The sequence below is a fragment of the Myotis brandtii genome, unplaced genomic scaffold, assembly GCF_000412655.1.
Source record: "Myotis brandtii unplaced genomic scaffold, ASM41265v1 scaffold903, whole genome shotgun sequence".
Classification (NCBI taxonomy): domain Eukaryota; kingdom Metazoa; phylum Chordata; class Mammalia; order Chiroptera; family Vespertilionidae; genus Myotis; species Myotis brandtii.
Genome location: NW_005371712.1, coordinates 138960 through 154663, shown reverse-complemented (window position 1 = coordinate 154663; position 15704 = coordinate 138960). Strand labels below are relative to the sequence as shown.

At 44.7% G+C, this 15704-nt stretch overlaps 1 protein-coding gene across 1 annotated transcript in view; it reads left to right on the top strand.

Moving 5' to 3' along the window:
- Positions 1–15039: 15039 nt before the first annotated feature.
- Positions 15040–15704, top strand: part of CITED1 (Cbp/p300-interacting transactivator, with Glu/Asp-rich carboxy-terminal domain, 1) — a 5685-nt gene continuing 5020 nt past the window's right edge. Inside the window, exon 1 of the mRNA XM_014532729.1 lies at positions 15040–15477. The gene's annotated coding sequence lies outside the window, so the exon portion shown is untranslated. The remainder of the gene's footprint in view (positions 15478–15704) is intronic.

Genomic DNA, 15704 nt, shown 5'->3' with positions numbered 1-15704 from the left:
CCTGCTCTGTGAGTGACAGGGGGCAGCGCCCCAACCCCCTGATTGGCCTTGCTCTGTGCGTGACAGGGGGGTGGTGCCGCAACCTCCCCATCGACCCTGCCTTGAGTGTGACAGGGGGCGGTGCCCCAACCCCCCAATCGGCCCTACCCTGAGCATGACTGAGGGTGGCATCGCAACCTCCGATCAGCTCTGCTCTGTGCATGACAGGGGGTGGCGCCCCAACTCCCCAATCAGCCCTGCTCTGAGCCCGACCAGGGGCTGCACCTAGGGATTAGGCCTGCCCTCTGCCACCCGGGAGCAGGACTAAGCCAGCAGGTTGTTATCTCCCGAGGGGTCCCAGACTGCGAGAGGGCACAGGCCAGGCTGAGGGACCCCCCCTCCCCCCCGAGTGCACAAATTTTTGTGCACTGGGCCTCTAGTATAATTATAAGCAAGATCAAACAGATGTTAACGTATTGCAATTTGCTCCAGATCATTTTTTTAAAGAAATATGTTATAGATATTGCTAAAATGCTACTTCCATCCCTTACCCCTTCCTTTCTAGAAGTATCCATAGTTTTATAGTACGGATCATTTCCATGCATGTTTTTGAACTTCTGGAATATGAATGAATTCATCCATAAACAATATGGTTGTGAGTTTTAAAGATTTATATAATTGGAATCCTACTACACATATCTTTTTACAACTTGTTTTTCTTTCACTTTTTATGAGTGTTTATCCTAGAGAAATGAGATGAGCTCAAGGAAATATGTCCAAGGATTTTCATTGAATCACTGTATTCTAGTAAAACAAAAAATGAAAACCACCTAATTGTTCCTCTGCTGTGCAATGTTTACATAAACATGATTTATGTAACGGAATCGTACCGATGCCATCCAGCAGTTCAAATGGATCAACAATCTCTACCCATATTTATAGAACTAAGTTCCTTTCTTAAAAAAATGCATTTAGGCCAAGGAAAGCAATGAATGTAAAGCGAGTTTTTACAATAGCTGGTTTCTGTTTGCTTCTTTTTAAGATTGAGCCTTTGATAATAAAAATATTGAATGATTTAGTACATGAAAATTCTTAGTGTTATCACTGGCGGAGAAAGGAAAACAGTGTTTCAGTATTTTCTTTATCTAAACTTCTGCTCTATCATCAGCTCAGTGTTGATTCCTGCAATGCAAATTACAGAAAGATGCAGAATTTTTACACTAAGTTAAGTCAATGTGTTAGCAAACTCTCCTTCAGTCCCTGTCATTAACTTGATTAAAACACTCAAGATAAAGGAAGACACGTCTATCTTTCATTCTTAAGAAGTTGTTCCCATTTACTCCATTTGCTTATGGCCATCAGATCAGTGATGCTTCTCAGAGGCTTGGTCTTTCTTGCTATCTGGTTCATCACGTTAGTGCTGAAAAGACTTTAGAAAACTCATTTGTATGCAGACCAGAATTTCCAAATTGGCAGCTCTAACTACCACAGCATTCGAACTGCCATATATAGATGACAGTAAATTACTTTCAATATTACTTTCAAGCTATTAAAGCTATAGTGGTATGAGAATAATGAATGTGTGCATATTGCTACTGTCAGTAGGTACCCAATCAATAAAACAATATTGCTCCGTATTTCAGCAAAGCAGAGTTCTGATAAGGTAACGGTAGCCTGAAATATGCTAATAAATATATTTAGTAAAACCTCTATTACTGAAGATGAGGCTGCTGTGACCTGGGAGAACTGCAAAGCATGTTGGGACCTGTGCTGCTTAGAGCTGGAATTCTGCTGATCTTCATTGTGGTGGAACCTGGAAGGGAAGTGTTTTGTGCGTGAGAGTAAATACTGAACCATTCAAATGAGTTGGTGAGACAAAGCAGCAATCCTCTGCCCTGCCGGCATAGTTCAGGTCATCCTATTGTTGGCTGCTCTGCAATTTTCTGGAGTGAGCTTATCATAACAATCGGTATGCAAGTCTTCGTAAAATTTTGTGATTAGGTTTCTTTCCCCTGCCAGACACTAAGCTCGATGAAAGGGACTGTGTCTGTCTTCTCTGTTACATAACCCCAGTGCCAAGCAAACCTCCTTCAGCAAATTTAATAATAGAGTCATAAAAATAGTTAAAGGGACATGAGGGAGAGGGTCCCAATGGAAAGGTTTTATTGGGTACCACTCCTGATAAGGCAAGTCCTCTCAATGTCTCTACCCCACCTGTGACCACATCCAGCAGGAGCTGTGAGTCAGTAATTCCAGGGGAGCAAGAGAGAAATGCTTTATGATAGCTTCCATATTGAGTTCAGGTGAACCAATGACAGAGACAATTGCATTTTTGTATCAAGTACTTATTGCATACACTGATCAGAAAAAAGGCACCAGTGTATAAGGTTTCAGCAGGGTAACTTAAACTGGTTACAGAGAGTCACCAGGTAGAGTGTTTATACTTCGATTGTGGCAAGATTGTGATCATGACTTTGATTACTTTGCTAGAAAGTCCTTGGTTAAAAATTCTCTAATTTTTCCCTTCTATTTGTTTTGATATAGTTTCTAAGAATACACAAAAGGAATATGAAGAAAGCACTGCTTAGAATCTCTGACTTATGTAGGGCTGGGGTGGGGGGTGGAAGAAGAGAAAGAAAAGTATCACATGGTCTCACTCATACGTGGAATCTCATGAACAAAATAAACTGATGAACAAAATAGATCCAGAGACATAGAAGCATGGAACAGACTGACTGATCTCAGAGGGAAGATGGGGGTGGGGGAAGAGGGGTGTGAAGAGATGATATGCATATATGCATAACCCATGGACACAGACAATAGTTCAGTGAAGGCCTGGGGGTGGGCAGAGCAGAGTGGAGGAGGTCAATGGGGAAAAAAAGGAGACATATGTACTACTATTTATAATACCTTAAACAATAAATTTTTTAAAAAGGAAAGAAAAAAATAATAAAATAAAATGGACAAAGAACTTGATTAAACATTTCTCCAAACAAGATATAAAAATGGACAAGCACATGAAATGATGGTCAACATCATTTAGTCATTAGGGAGATAGAAATCAAAAGCACAATGAGTTATCAGTTTATTCCTATTTGGATGGCTATAATTTAAAAAAACAAAACAAAACAGAAAATAAGAATCTACAAGGATGTGGAGAAATTAGAATCCTCATACATTGCTGGTGGGAATATAAAATGGTGCAGCTATTGTGGAAACAGTTTATCAGTTCCTCAAAAAGTTCATCATGGAATTACCAAATGACCCACCAAATCTAGTCGTAGGTATGCATCCTAAAAGAATTGAAAGCAGATGCTCAAAAACATGTACATGAATGTTCATAGCAGCCCTATTCACAATGGCCAAAAGGTGGAAACAACTCAGATATTCATTAATGGATGAATGGATAATCAAATTATTGGTATTTGCATACAATGGAATATTATTCAGCCATAAAAAGTAACGAAGTTCTGATACCCATTACAGTTCTCAAAAATAATAATAATAATAATAATAATAAGTGAAAGAAGCCAGACACCAAAAATCACCTAGTGTATGATTCCATTTATATGAAACATCCCAAATAAACAAAACCATTAAGACAGAAACAAATTAGTGGTTGCCCAGGCCTGGACAGAGGGGGAAATGGGGAGAGATTTTATTTTGAGATAATGAAAATGTTTTGAAACTAAGTAGATGGAGATGGTGGTTGTACAACATTGTGAATGTACCAAATGCCACTGAATTATTAACTTTAAAATGGTTAATTTTTTATGTGAATTTTGCCTCAAAAAATCATTGCAGTGAAGATCCTCATACTTACACCCTTACACAACACATTTGTTCTATGACTTTCTTATGATAAATTTCTTGAAGTGGAACTGCTGGATCAAAAAGCATGTACATGAAAAACAAACAAACAAAACAGTTGATGGCTTTTGATCCCCAGAGTGTCAACCCAATCACAGTCCCACCAACACTAGATGACTGTGGCTGCTTCTACCACTCCCTGGAACTTCATATTTGCCCAACTAAGAGGTAAAAATAGCTCATTGCTTGAATTTTTGTCTGTCTACTTTTATTAGAGGTTGGACATGTTTTCATATGCTTAATAGTATGTTATTATTTAACTATCTAAGATATTTGAGACCTTTCCCACCTCTTCATGTCAGCATTCCTGACTGCCACAGAATAAGGCCTCAGTCAATGTTTTGAGGAACTAAAGGAAAAGCAGCAACTGTAATCTCCTCCTGGTTCTCCCTAGGGCCCAGGCTAGCCGCAGACATCCAGTGCAATTCTAACATATCTTGCCTCCAAAGTCACCTAAGTGCTGTTTGAAACATGCTGTTGGGAAGCACACTGTGAGTTGCATGGAGGGCATGGGTTTGCACTAGTTGTAAATGGAGATCAAGGCAGGATGAAAATGGAAATGAGGGTTGAACTGAGAAGTGACAATAATGCTTATATGTGTATGTGAAATGAGACAAGCAGAAGATAAACCACTAAAATCACAGCTGTATACTTGGGGAGGGAGCCAGAAGCAACTACCATTTCTCAAAGCCTACTCCAGTCTCTCTGGCTTGCTCCTCTGCCAGACTGAAGGCATCACTCACTGCCCTGTAGTTTTCCTGCCAGACTGGGCTGCCTCCTTCCTGAAAGGTGCCTGTCAGCTCCATGGCATGATCCTGAGGTAACCAGCCTAGAAGGCTGGAGGGAGGGGAAACCACCATCTTTCCAATCCTACTCATTCTGCCCATGAGTTATTGGGCTCTCCTCCACCACCCTCCATCTGGTTTTCACTCATATATTTTTTCTCCTTTGAGGAATATTCTGCAGAATCTGTTACACATTCCACTCCTAAGCCCACTTGTCTAATCTCTTCCCCATCTTTCCTCTAACTCTCCTACAACTTCTCTCTCCCATATCCAGAAGCCAGATTCTCTGGCTCAGCATTCCTTCATCCAGAAGATATTTATTGACGGCCTGCTATGTGCCAGGCAGTGTGTTCGTCATCCGGGATACAGAAAGGAACAAAATACAAAAATATCTACCCTTGTGGAGTGTGCATTCCAGCTATGGAGACAATAAATATAATATGGCAAGTAGTGATCAGTGCTATGGAGAAAAATCAAGCCAGGTAGATGTTAAGAATGATGGGATTGCTACTTCACATGAGGTGCCCAGGGAAGGCCCATTTGAGAAGGTGACATTGAGCAAAGTCCTAAATGCAGTGGGGTTTGTTCAGGAAGCAGTGTTTCAGGCAGAGGAACAGCAGGTGCAAAGAGCCACAGATAGGAATCACCTTGTCGCATCAGAGAAACAGCAAGGTCCAGGCCCTTATGCATGAAGCTGAGGGAATGAGGAGGAGAGGGGGAGGGAAAGACTGTGGAGAAGTAAGAGGGATCAGGTCATATAGGACTTTGACTTTTGCCTGGGTGGGATGGAGAGCCTTTGAGGCTCCTGAGCAGAGGTCAGGATTCCTCTGGCTGCTGTGTGGAAAAAACTGTGGAGGACAGGGCACCAGGGAGCAAAGAGACCCTTCAGAAACCTGCAACACTGATCTAGGTAGGAGGTAACAGTGGCTTGGACCAGAGTGGTGGCTGTTGAAGTGGTAAAAAAAAAAATGGTTTGGGAAGTGGTAAAGAAAATGATTTGGATCCTGAATGTATTTTAAAGAGCAAGCTGACAGAATTTGCTGATCAATTGGACATAGGGTGAGAAAGAGAAAGAAAAATGAAGGCAAGGTTTTTAGCCTGAGAAACGGTGTGAGCAGAAGTATCATTTGATGAGCTTGGGAAGCTCGGGGAAGAGGGAGGGAAGAGGACAGGTACTTTATTTGTGCAGAGTTCAGGAGAGAGGACCGGGATCTCTCCTGGAAGCTTAGGGCTCTGTTAGATTGCTTGCTGGTGGGGGTGGAGGGTGGATGGAGAAAGTTGAGGGGATAAACATGTTTTACTGAGTAACAAACTAATAAACTGTATGCACCAGGCTTCATGTATATCTGCCCACATAACCTTCAGTCAGTACAATATCAAAGCTGAATTTCATAATGCAGCATCCAAGTCTGGCTTCTATGTCCTCAGCAACCCCATCCTGTGCTGTTCTCCTAGTCCCATCAATGCCTTTACACATACTATTCCCCACACCTGGGGAATGCTGGCCTTCAACTTAGAAGTCACTTCCTCTGATCTCCCACTGGATTTTATTAATGTCTGCTTTTCTGTCTCCCTCACTGTATTGGGAATTCCTTGAGGGCCAAATTGGCCTCTTGGTCCCCATCTGGGTGACTAGAGCAGGATTAAGCAGGGCCTCAGCTCACATTTGTGACATGAAGGAACAACTATATAGGAATAATAGCCAACCCTGATGAGCCCACCCCAGTGGGTCAGGAGGCCCAACTTCCCATACATTCATATATGACAAAGAAGAAAATAAGGCCAAGAAGGTGAAGTCAGGCTTGGAACTGGACTCAGATTGGAAGGCTGACTCCATTCCCCAAGCAGCAGTGAACAGGGGTCAGAGAAGAGTAATTACTCACATGTGCACAGCACTTGAGAGTTTATGGCCCCAGACATTATCTCATTCAACCCTGGCATAACCTCATAAGGTAAGTGTTCTCATTTTCCCCACTTTACATCTAAGGAAACTGAGGCCTAATGAGCTAAAGTCATTTGTTCAAGGTCACACAGCTAGGAAGTGGTAGCTTCGGGACTTGAACCAAAGTCAATCTGATGGCAGAGCCTCATGCTCTTGATGTCAGACTACCAGCCGTGGGCAAACTACGGCCCGCGGGCCGGATCCGGCCCATTTGAAATGAATAAAACTAAAAAAAAAAAAAAAGACCGTACCCTTTTATGTAATGATGTTTACTTTGAATTTATATTAGTTCACACAAACACTCCATCCATGCTTTTGTTCCGGCCCTCTGGTCCAGTTTAAGAACCCATTGTGGCCCTCAAGTCAAAAAGTTTGCCCACCCCTGGACTAAGCCAATGCCTCCAGCTGGTTGGGCAGCCATTTTTCTCTCCCTACCTATTCCTACTGTGTTCCAGCTGATGGTGGCAAGAACTAGCATTTACTCATCTCCTCAGACCAGGCAAGGCAGGGGCCGGAAAGCCTGGATTCAATAATAACGACCACCTCCTTAAGGGTGGACGGGGTATGAGAATTGATATTGCTCATAAAAGGGAAAGGCCTTTATGGAATATATGGTGTAGGTCTCAGCAGTTGTTATTTAAGAGGCAGTGAAACCCGCTGGTCACTAGCAGAGGTTCTGGGGCCAGTATGCCTGGTTTGAATCTTCAGCCAACAAATATACAGGGTGTAGAACATTGGCAAGCTATCTAGCAACTCTATGCCTCCATTTCCCTATTGGCAAAAAGGGAATGAGGTAATAACAGTACAGCAGGTCCTCAAATAACATAATTTTGTTCAACGTCATTTCATTATTATATTGATGAGATGCCATAGGAACTTAACTCTTTCCTATGGGAAAACTGGTTTCCTTATACATCATTTTGCTTACAGTCCAAGAACCTATTGATGATGTTAAGTGACTTACTATACTCACTAACACAAGTTTTTGTCGGGATTAGATGAGAAAGCATGGAGTAATGAGAACAGTGAGGGTCTGGCACCTAATAAGTGCTCAGGAAATGTTACCATTGGTATTTTTAATCAAAGCTGGTAAGAATAAAACTCTGGGGCGGTTGGTTTTCTTAGTGGTGCAGGGCCACTGCAAGAACCTAAGCTGGCTGCTGATCCAGACTCATCTCTTCACAGGACCTTCAAGTGCACTTCTGCAAGTTGTGCCCTGCATGGGGACACCTGAAATTTGGCTCTTACAAAGCCATGTGCACTGGGGTGGAGGTTGTGTAAATCTCAGAGAGAGCAGCACCTATTTCTAATTGTGCTGCTCCCTCTTGTTATTAGCACAAGGAGACTATGTGCTAGCTGAGGGACATTGTCTTTGTGTCAAAGCAGGAGTGGGACCTTGGGTAACTGACCTGTGGTCCTCTCTTCATGGCTGGCAGCAGAGTCTGCAACCTGACCCCCACATACACCAGAAGATACTCTATATCCTTGATCCATCTCCAGCTCTGATCATTGAGGTCCCAAGAGACCTCAATGGGAATCTGGAGAAATCTTTTCAGCCCATCAGGTGGTGCATGCAAAAGGAATCCTAACCATGTTCACACAGCCATGTTTGTCTGAGCTGACCCCAGACCCATAGTTAAGTTTCAAGTGAAGCTATGGAGGCTACTGGTCCAAGTTGGGAGACTTCTCCATGCCAGCAGGGGCTCTGATTAGTGGAACACTGGGGTTCATGGATAGATGATGAATGGAAGTTTAAAGCTTCAGATGAGATGGGACTGGGAAGCTGGGAGGGCAAGACCCCAGAGCCCAAGAGAAGTGAGTGCAGGGAAATGTTCCCAGCATGAGATGAGGTTGGGGCCAAGGGGCTGCCACATCACCTTAGGACTTAGGTAAGGGGAGCAATTTCAGTCTGATGCTGCAGCAGGGCCAGACTAAAATGGTTACACCTTTTTAAGGATGAAGTAAGTTGAGAGACACTGCGCTGGCCTAAGATGGAGGGTAGCAGAAAAGAGAGAGCAAATAAGACCCCAATGCCTTGTGTTTTAGAAGTGAAACCAAGGAAGGCCTGGCATGCTTTAAGGCCTAGCCAAAATATATTTAGCAAAGTGAGATGAGGCCCTATCACTCCCTGGCATGGGAAAATGTATGGACTGAGATCCCCCCCCCCCCCCCCCCCCCTGCCCTTTAGGGCTTTGAAGCATGTGTCCATCATTGTGCTGGGCTGGAGGGGCCGGGAGGGGAGAGAAAGAGAGAGCTGTGGTGGAAAAGCAGTGTCTGGTCCTGGGACCCAAGGAGAAAGCCCCTCTCTGTGCTGGTGGAGAGGGGCAGGGGAAAGTTCCCCACACTTTGGCCAAAAGTCATCCTGCCTATTGCTCTTTTTGACACAACCTCACACTTTCTTTCCAGTCCTATATTCCTGGCTGTGTGCAAGCTATTTCCACTTGGATGTTCTGCCAACAGCTTAAACTAAACATGCTTGAAGCAGAGTTTCTCTTCCCCCACAAAGCCTCACACCTTCCCAAGGCCTCCAGCTTCACTGCTGACATTCAAACAGCCCCGGGTCTGGCTGCTTCTTTCTCCCCTCCAGCAGCACCTCTCACCCTCCCTGCCTCTGAATCCTGTGCTCTTCCCTGGGTAATATTTTTCAGAGTCTCTTTGCCATAACCAGGCTAAAGCCCTCTCCACCCTGTACCTCATCCCTGGAGATTCCTGCCACAGCCCCTAACTGGACCACCCCCTCAGGGTCTCTCCCTCAACCGGGCCATGCATATATTCTGGCCACATGCATTGACCATTTCCTGCACTGCGTATGGTAGAGTATCCATTCTAGAAGAACGGAAAGCATAGACACAGATAACAGAGGAGCAGGGAGCCTACTGGACAGAGTCAGTCAGACCTGGCTGTGAATCCCAGGTCTGCTACTTACTATCTGTGTGATTTGGGCCTTGTTATTTCATCTTTCTGTGCCTCAATGCCCTTGTCTCTAAAATGGGGTTGATAGTATTGACTTCCTAGGGTTCTTGTGAAGTTGAATGCTGGAAGGGCACAAAAAGAAGGGGCATACACTAGAGTGACATCCCCCAAAAGCTGTAGTGTGCAGAGCCATGGAGACAGTCTCCAAGGATGTGAAAGGCTGGGTGGCTAAAGCTGCTTATATATTTGTAGTTTTACCATTATGTATAAAAACAGGAAATCAAGTAGGGAATCAATTCAACTGGACCCAATTCTTGGCCCTTTCCAAACTTTCCCCACCCCCTTGTGTAAACAGGAAACCAAGGTCGAAGCTAACTGGAGTGCCCAAGGATGCCCTGTTATTTCTCTGCTCTCTCCTCCTCCGTTTACTGTTTCTCAAGGCCCTTTCCCCAGTGCTAATCTTGTTACCTCCCTCCTTCATCTGTTCTTTTCAGTCCTCTCCCTCCCTCCCTCCCTCTCCTCCTCCTCCTCCTCCTCCTGATTTTTAACACAGGAGCAGAAGTCAGTGTCTGCCCAAGCCTGCTGGCCTGGGACAGAGGAATGTGGTGTTCGCTGGGCACAAGATGGCCAGGCCCAGGCCCTCGCTCAGGTTGGCAGGCGGCAGGCAGCAGGCCTGAAGCTGGGGAGGCTCCGGCACCTTGCTCCGAGGGGCTGGAAAGCACTACAGACATTAGCTCATCACTCCCTGGCAGAGGCCCACTGGTCTGCTATTCTCCCTAGCATCTTCCAGATGGGGAAATGGAGGCACAACCACACTCAGTGTGGTTGCAGACTTGCAGGATCCCAAGGGGCCTTCTAGGCAGGGTCTCCAGATGAAGTGAGGAGAAAAGGGCCACCTGGACTTCCCCAAACATACTTGCATTGCTTGAGATTGTATGGGGCAAGGAAGGATACAGGAAAGAACTGTGGTCTAGGTTGCAGTATCTGAAGGGGGCACCAGGGAAGAATGGAGGGCAGTGGCAAGGATCCATCATCTCCTTAGTGCCCCCCCCCCTCAGCTGCAACTTTGCTCACTAGCCTGTTAAGAATGACCCATTACCTCTGGAGTGAGAGGCAGCCAGACACCAAAGAGTTAACTATGATTAGGTTAAGTTGATTATTATGTTTTCTTCCCAATGCTTTCCTGTTATTTCCATATTCTGTGAAGGGAACAGTTATGACATTTATAACCAAACAAAATGTTAATCATTTTTAATTATTAAAAAGAAGAAGCAACTGAGATGTGTGATGAGCCCTGGGCTTGGTGTGAGGAGCCCAGGTCAAGCTCACTCACTTGCCATTATGTGACCTAGGGCAAGTGATGTCATCTCTCTGAATCCTAGTTTTCTATAAAACAGCGACATAAGACTGAAAGAGATAATGTATGCAAAAATGCTTTTTAAAAAATATTTATGGCTCGGCTGGCATAGCTCAATAGTTGAGCATCAACCTATGAACCAGGAGGTCGCAGTTCAATTCCTGGTTGGGGCACATGCCCAGGTCGCGGGCTCAGTGCCCAGTGGGGCATGTGCAGGAGGCAGCCGATCAATGATTCTCTCTCATCATTGATGTTTCTATCTTTCTCTTCCTCTCCCTTCCTCTCTGAAATCAATAAAAATATATTTAAAAATATTTATGGAACTTTTCAAAGATATACACAAGTAAACATAATGAAGAAGGCCATGTATCCATCTTATTTTATATATATCCCCACCCACTTAACTCTATCCATCCCCACCAGAATATTTAAAAGCAAATCCCAGACATGCCCTTTTCCCCCAAAAATATTTCAGTATTAAACTGCTTTTTACATTTTCCATAATTTAAAAATTATGCACATATATACACATGTACACAAAAGTGGGATCCTACTGTATATGCCATTTGTGTATCATTTTATTTACATTATAAAAGTAATAAAATCATATTACAGAAAATCAAAAGGGAAAATTACCCATAATCCTTTACCACCTAATATAAAAACTTAACATTTTCATGTATTTCCTTCTCACTTTTTTCAATTTGCATACATACTTTTAACACAAGTGGGAGTGTACAGATTACCCACTTTCCAAATTATGAATCTATTTTAATTGTAAGAAAATAATAGTCATATTGCAGAAAAAGAAAAAATAGCACCATAATCACACTACTCAATTATAATCACTGTTATCATTTTGGTGGACTTACTTCCAATATTTCTCCTATGCACATACAATTTTCATGAAAGTGGGAGCATACTGTTTATGCACTTCATTAACTATAAACTTATATTTAATTATAAAAATAATATTGTATGACACGGAGAAAGGGAGAGAAAAAATCACTCATAATCCCACCACTCCACTGACACTGTTGCTAGTTTGGTGTTTTCCTGACCATCACCTCATTACCCATATTCATAGATGGCTAGAAACATACTACTTAATATTCTACTCTTTGTGCCCTTTGCAGCTTTACATCATGTTTATGCAACTTTGTACCCAGAGATTATTTTTAATTTTATTTTAATTTTGTACCATTTAATTTTTTATTGATTTTAGAGAGAGGAAGGGGGAGAGAGAGAGAGAGGTAGACTTTTGTTGTTCCACTTATTTATGCATTCATTAGTTGACTCTTGTTTGTCTTGTATGTGCCCTGACCAGGGTTGAACCCAAACTTGGCATATGGGGACTATGCTCTAACCAACTGAGCTACCCTACTAGGGCCAGAGGGTTTTTTTATTTAATATTTTGTAGTGAACATTTTCTCATAAATGAGTTTTGGAAGTCAGTAATTTTTTTGTGTTTTGTTTTGTTTTGAAGTTTCAAGGTCCCAAGGGACACTTCCTTATCATGGACATTTAGATTGCTTTCTATTTTTCACTATTATAAACAATTCTGCTCCAAACATTCTTGAACAAAGACTTCTGTTTTTTAACTTTTCCACACGCATATTGAATATATGTTTCTGGAGACTATTCTGGCTGTTTCCAGCTGTTGGGAAAAAGGTGATCATCTTGTAATGGTCCCTAATTTTCTCCTCTTATGTGGCTCAGTCTGTTTTTAGACTCCTCTCAGTCTGTGTTTTTAATTAATTAGTCAGCAAGTATTATTGAACCTGAAGTGTGTGAGCTGAGGCAGGGCTAAGAGGCAAAAAGAAAAAGAATCAAAAGGCACAATAACAGCACTTTTTGACCACTTACTACAGTAGGCATCAACCTGGCTAAGCTTTCCCTTTAATCCTTTCAACAACTCCACCATCCCATTTAGCAGGTGAGAAAACTAAGGCCCTAAGGATGAAGTCACGTAGCCTAAGATCACACAGATAGTAAATAGCAAAGTAGAGATTTAAACCCAGGCAGACTGACTCCCTAAACTGTACAGTAGATATAACAAGAAGTCACCAGTGGGAAGACAGCCTAAATGCTTTCTTACCCTCCCAGGCAGCGAAGTGCAGGGGTGAGAGTAAGGATTTTGCAGTCAGCTTGACCTGGATTCAAATACCCGCCTCCTGGCTGTGTGAACTTGGGCAAATCTCTGGGACTCCATTTCAAAACCCTGCCTCACAGGTGGGAATTAAATGAGATAATGGATGGGAACATGCCAGGCCCAGTGCTGGTGTACAGAAGGTTCTTGCCAGGTGACCATCCCATCCTCTACTTGCTACTCGAGCTGGAAGTCTAGTTGCCAAGTTGGAGAGAAGAGTTCAGCGGAGAGTTCTGAGCTGAGCTGGAGCCCACTGGGAAGTCGGAGATCGGGCTTTATTTGCAGAGAAATGCAAATGTCTCCTTTGCTCTCTCCCTGCCTGGGCAACTAACCTCCTCTCCCATCTGCACCCCCGCGCCCCCCCCCCAGAAGAAAGGGTTGGTTTTTGCGCTCCAGAGCTGAGCGCTTGAAGCCCCTCTTTCCTGCTCTCTGGGAGGTGGACAGTAGAGATAAAGGAAGTCACCAGTGGGAAGAACCTTTCTGGCATGTGGGCATAGAAATGGGGCGGAGGGCACTCTTTTTTCTGCCCTTCAATGGTCCGGATGGGGGAGGGGATGGCTGTTGAGCAACTGCTCGGGAGACACTCTAGAAGCAGAGACTAACATTTGCCTCTTTCTAACAATTGGACTGGGAGCCATCTAATATATGGAAGATGGATTTACCACCTCACGGATCCGGAGCCTGCGACAAAGCCGCTGCTGTGGTTTCTAGATCTGCTCCCCCGCTGGGGCTGAGGGGGAAGATAGGTCAGAGGTCCAAATTAGCCAAGCACAATTTGAAAACCTAGGGTCTCTCGCCTCAGGCAAACCCAGAGATGGCTTGAGGGTGTATTTTACAGTCAAAACTCTGTAGGGTTTTATGGTCTCGACAGATACCACCTTTTATCAGAGGGAAACTGGATACAATTCAGGATCTTTGGGTAAAGTGAGAAACTGCAGCAATGGTGTGGTTGTTACTGAGATTTGTGTTGGGACTGGGTGAGGCTAAGGAAAGGAGACACGCAAAGCAGCTTTGGGGGCTGGGAAATGGGTTTGCCTGGTGCCCAGAGAATTCGCCCCACCTTCCTCCAGGTATCAAGAAAGGGCCTTGACCTGTCCCTCTATTTTGCTGCCCATTTTTGTGTCAGTAAGCCAGTCAGTCCGTCAGCAAACAGAACTTTGTTCCAAGAGCAAATGCAAGGCACTTGGGGATGAAAGAAGGAAAAGAAAGTGTGTGTGGGGGGGGGGGGGGGGGCGCGGAGAAAAAGACCTTTAGATCTTCAAATCCAATTAAGAAGATAGAACACATACATAGTGAATGTGCCATGGTGACATTCCCCCCTCCCCCCACTTTTGTTAACATTTGGGACTTTTAAAAAGAGGATATTTTATAAACAGTGTAAACTGAGTAGTTGTTGCTGAAAGAGGTTTTAAAAAAGGAGTGTAGTAGAGGGGTAATCCTGGCGGCCTTCTTGTAAAATGTGAGGAGCTTCTTGGCTACAAGGAACACGAACTGAGATGAAGGAGAAGGCTGGACCTCTTTCCAATAGATTTTTAAAATAACATCCCAACCTGAGAAACATGTGCTCCGAATGCAAAGTATTATTCTTGCTAGATGGGAATGATTGTATAATCATAATAAAATAACCTGGCATCATGGGAAGGCACGAGGAATCCCCCAAGCTCTTCATTCCCTGCTTCCCGTTCCTGGCCTTTGGCATGCCTCTTGAGCTGCACCTCATCCAGGAAGGCAGTATATTTCTGCGTAGCATCCCACCAGCCTCCGTCCCCTCTGGATAACCACAAAAGAGAATACTTGGCTCAGGCCTGTGAGGGAAGCCACTGCTGCCTGCAGATAGGCCCTCAATGAGGCTCTGCCTGGATCTGGCGACTTTAAGGGGGAAAAGGACCCCAGCTTTGTCCCTTCAACAAGGGAAATGGTTCAGCCCAAAGGGACAGACAAGCTCCGAGAAAGCCTGCAGAGAACCCAAATCATGCCTCCCGCTCCCCAGGACCGTCCCTTGTGCGCCCCCTACTCAGGGTCACTGCCTGAGTCCATAGCTCTCCTCCTGAAGCCCTCTCAGCCCACCCGCTAGATTTAGGTCAGAAAACAGACACTAACAGCTCTCCTTTGCCTTAGCAAAATTAAGTGGAATTTATTGGGCAAGTCCATGCAGGGCGGTGGGGAGAGACGATGTCCCGGGCCCGGGCCCCCGCCAGCTTCAGACTCCGTTCCCCAGCCGGCCCTTCGCTTTCACAAGATCCTCGGTGACTGCACCAGCTCGAGTGCCTTTAAAGGGCCACACACGCTAGCCGCCGCTATAAAATGTTACCAGCGGCACAGCTGCAGAAGGGAAACGGCTGAGCCGCCCCAGACGCTGCTCACTCCACCGGGCAGGCTGCTCACTGCGCCCGGCAGCCCGCCCGCAGCCCACAGGCTAAGGAGTCGTCCCTGGAGAGGAGGAAGAGGCTTAAGGAAGGCACAGTACCAGCTCTGGCCCTGAGTGAGTATCCAGTTCAGATTTTGCCACCAACTGGCCCACGAGCCAGTACATGTGCTAATAATGCCCTAAGCCGGTTATAAAGACGTGGAAATTGAGGGGGAGGGATAAAAAGGGGGGAAAGGGTCTGTCTTTCCTGGGATTTCTAGCCCAGGCCAACCTTCTGCCCTGTGCGTGTGCGTCAGGGCTCTCGGGGCGGCAATGGGGGCTTGAGAGCCGGTCCCCGGCGC